The sequence below is a fragment of the Echinops telfairi genome, unplaced genomic scaffold (assembly GCF_000313985.2).
Source record: "Echinops telfairi isolate 266 unplaced genomic scaffold, ASM31398v2 ScPeMD7_20;HRSCAF=75, whole genome shotgun sequence".
Classification (NCBI taxonomy): Eukaryota; Metazoa; Chordata; class Mammalia; order Afrosoricida; family Tenrecidae; genus Echinops; species Echinops telfairi.
In genome coordinates, this window is record NW_022103917.1 from 14,899,328 (window position 1) to 14,903,823 (window position 4,496).

A 4,496-nucleotide genomic window follows, 5' to 3' on the forward strand; every position below is an offset into this window, starting at 1 on the left:
TATATCTTTTGGTAGCCAGGCACCATCAGCTTTCTTCACCACATTTGCTTGTGTTCACATTTTTCTTCAGCAATCGTGTTGGGAAGGTGTACATCCTGGAATGCCAATTTAATAGAACAACGTGTTCTTGAATTGAGTAAGTGCTTGAGTGGAGGCCCAATGTCCATCTGCTTCCCTAATACTAAACCTATAAATATATGCACATAGATCTCCTTCCCCACACTATTATATAAATATATTTACCAATAAGATCAGAGTTTAGATTTAATGGGTATGGAATGTGGAAGGTTAGGACATTGATTCCTTCTCGCTTGCTGGAAAATCAAACAAAGACCAGGAATAAGGAGCATCTACATTTCAGAGGAAACACTCATGGATTTGTTGTTGAGTATGATGAATAACAAGGGAAGGAGTAACCTCACATCAGGGATGGATGCTAAATAAGGATTATAGGGAACCTAAAAGGGGCAATGCTCCAGATTTTCAAGCATTGCCTTTAGCTATTTTTATTTCTAGTCTCTTCTATCTTAAAACAAAATAGCTGCTACATTACTTTTCCATTGAGCAATTAATGTTGAGTACTGCATGTTTCTTATTGCTTTATAAAGTTATCTGTTATATATTAAAGGTGGGAAGTAGGGCAGTTAATGAAAAATGGAAAAGGAAACAAAATGGGACCAAAAATACCCCCAAAGTTGGCTTTGCATGTGTAAATAAAATTTGATTTTTTGCATTTTAAATCATTTTATTGGGGACTCTAACAGCTCTTATCACAATCCATCCATCCATTATGTCAAGCACATTTGTACATAGGTTGCCATCATCATTTTCAAAATATTTTGTTTCTACTTGAGCCCTTGGTATCAGGTCATTATCCTCTCCCCTGCCCCTCCCTTCCTCATGTACCCCTGATAATTTATAAATCTTTTTTATTCATGCCTTACACGAACCACTGTCTCCCTTCACCCACTTTTTTGTTGTCTGTCCCCCTGGGAGGGTATTATATGTAGATCATTGTGATCACTTTCCCCTTTCTCCCCACACCTTCCCTTTACCCTCACAGATCCATATGGCTACCGAGGACAACACTGGGACATATTGCAGGAATTGTGCCTGATTTGACCCCACAATACCGGAGCGAAACACTAAGGGTGTGCAACAGTACAGCAAGGGGAGCAAAGCAATTAAGTCCCCAGGGAATATTAAAAAAAAGACTTTGGGTCCAGGGTGTGGCACCCTATCTGATCCAACTGGAATACACTCCTACAGGTCAACAAACAGACCTGGGACTATTTATTGGCTTTTCTTTCTTTTGTCATTGTTTTTTGTTTGTTTTTGTTTTCTTTTGCTTTGTCTTGTTTTGTACTTACTATTGTCTCTGCATGTCTATCTAGATAAGAGAGGTGGGAAAAACAATCCAGAGGAGAAAACTATGGGATTGAAAGTTCCGGAGGGACACGGGAGAGAGGTAGGTGGGGGAAAGGAAGTGAGGTGTCAACAAACCCAGGGCTGTGTGAAAAACAAGTGATCTAAAATCTATGGCAAGGAGGGTGTAGGATGCCAGGTGGCATTTGATCAAGGGCAATGTAGCTGAGAGGAATTACTGAAACCTGAATGAAGGCCGAACATGATACTGGGACACGGGGAAAGTAAAAGGAAACAGGAAATATCTAGGAGGCCAAGTACATTTATAGGGGTATAACTACAGGCACATACATACGTAAATATATTTATATATAATGATAGGACAATAGATCTATGTACTTATATTTATGTGTTAAGTATTAGGGTAGAAGATATATATTGGGCCTCTACTCAAGTACTCCATCAACGCAAGAACACTTTGTTCCAATAACCAGATATTCTGTTATGCTCACCTTCCCAACATGATCACTGAAGACAAAATGGGTGCATAAGCAAATGTGATGAAGAAAGCTGATGGTGCCCAGCTATCAAAAGATAAAGAGGGCTTAAAACCTTGAAGATAAACAAGCGGCCATCTAGCTCAGGAGCAACAAAGTCCACATGGAAGAAGCACACCAGCCTATGTGATCATGAGGTGTCGATGGGATCCAGGCTTCAGGCATCAAAGACCCAGAACAAAAACTCATATCAATGTGAATAAAGAGGAGCGCCGAGTGGAGACCCAAAGCCCATCTGTGGACAATTGAATATTCCCTTACAGAAGGGTGACAAGGAATAGATAAGAGAGTCAGGGTGCAGTAGATCACTGATGAAACATACAAGTTTCCTCTAGTTTCTTTAATGCTTCCTTCTACCACCCCCACTATCGTGACCCGAAATCTACCTTACAAATCCGACTAGACCACAGCATGTACACTGGTACAGATAAGAGCATGAAACACAGGGAATCCAGGACAGAGAAAACCCTCAGGACCAATAATGAGAGTAAGAATAAATGTAGATGTAAGGGACAGAAGGCCCAACATACATTTTTCTCCCCTCCCTTGGATTGGTTTTTGTTTATATCCCCCACCCCTCCATACCTTAGGGAAGTTCAAGAATTATCTAGTAATTATACCTACTATGATTGAAAAAATGTCATACGTTGTTTAAACCAAAATCTTCAAGATCACTTGAATTTATTAGGAGAGGTTTGTCCTAATTTAGATTTGCCCTCAAATCTGAAGGTCTTTTAAGAAATGCTAACTTATTTTTTAGAGTAATGTCTTTTAATAGACCTACTTCAATAAACAGCATATTGTAGCACCCTTTATACAAATCATTAAAATACTCATTGTTCCATCAAATGGTTAAAAGGACAACTGGTTTCTCAGTGAAATATTTTTAGCCTTCAATCTTTCAATTATCAAGTATACTTAGTCTTAATATACTCAGCTTTGAATAGATTCCTCTGAAAATTGAAATTTAATCCATTCTTAATGCTTTAAGACTTTTGTGTTAAGAAAACTACCAGTCTGTGCTTTTGAATTGTCTCCTTTGACACCATAGTCTACCACATCATAGTCTACTAGTATAACTTTGACAGTGCATGTGCACTGTGTAGCAGTTACATAATTTCCTGTCAACTTGAGCGAAGGGGTGGAGTCTAGCCTGTCAATCAGAATACAGCTTGATGACCTCATTTTCAGGCACGATGGAGATGAATAGCTCACTGGAGGCCAGACCCTCTCTTTCTGCTTTCCATTTCCTGCTGTTGAGACACTCAGAGAACTGGTGGAGGCACGTGGAGACCTGTACCAGCATTGAGATGCTTCCATTGCCACTGGATCCACTAGACCTTTTACCCACTGGCCTGTGATCTTCCTGCATTTTGCATCATTGTATGTGTTTCGTGAGTCTAAAGAGGAATTTATGGACTAGTGTGTTAGTCTGGGTAGACTAGAGAAACAAATTCATAGACACTCATATGTATATAAGTAAGAGGTTTCTATACAAGAGCAGTTGATTATTGAGAAAATGTCTCAATAATCAGTGAAGCTCAAGTGCGCTTGCCAGTGCAGATCAAGTCCATAAATCCAATATTAGCCCATATGTCTGATACCAATCTATAAAGTCATCTTCAGACTCACGAAATGCATGCAATGGTGCCAAATGCAGGAGGATCACAGGCTAGTGGGTACTTAGTCTTGTGGATCCAGTGGCGTTGTAAGCATCTCAGCACTGGCAGGGGTCTCTACATGGCTTTTCTGGCTCCAGAGGTCTGGTTGCATCAGGGTAGATCCACGTGGCTTTTCCAGCTCTCAGGGTGTAGGGTCATGTGTCTTGCTAGTAGAGCATCTCCAATGGAGTGAGCATTGTCAGTCGAGAGTCTCCAAGGGAGTGAGCCCAGAGAGAGAGTTTGTCTCCCCTCTTCCAAGGAGGAAATCCAGTAATTCCCAGAATCCTTCAAGTGAGGCCATGCCCACACAGAAGACTTATTGGCTATGATCCTGTTGACAGACCAGGGGGCTCCCACCTGATCCCCCAGCTCACTAGTGTTCTCTCAGTTTCATGTGATGGGCAGGAGCCTGTGTCCTGCTGCCCGCCCCCCAGTGACCCCACTGCTCAGGAATCCCATCTGAGCGGGTTTGAAGTGCTGGCAGCACAGATCCACCCCCAGCACTCTGTGTCTCTGCTTCTTGTGATGACCCCTGGGCAGCTCCGATCAGCCCCCAGCACTGGCTGGCCAAGGGATCAGGGAGCTGGGGAGGTCAGGGGTAGACAGTCAGACTTGCAGGGGCCAGCCAGCTGATTGTGAGGGGCTTTCTCTGATCTGATAACCGAAAGGTCAGCAGTTAGAAGTCACCAGAGTTCCACAGGGAGAGTTCTGCCCTGTCCTCTAGGGGCGCTGAGTTGGAAATGACTGAAATTCTTGCCCTCATGGCTGGAGTAGCAACAGAGTGGCCCTGGAAAGGTCGTGTGGGTGTCTGTGTGCTCCTGGAAGACTCTCCAGGGGACCTTGTGTCCTTCCCACATACGTTAATTGGGCATCTACTGCATTTCCTGTAGCCCTGTTGCTGTAGTGGGTTACA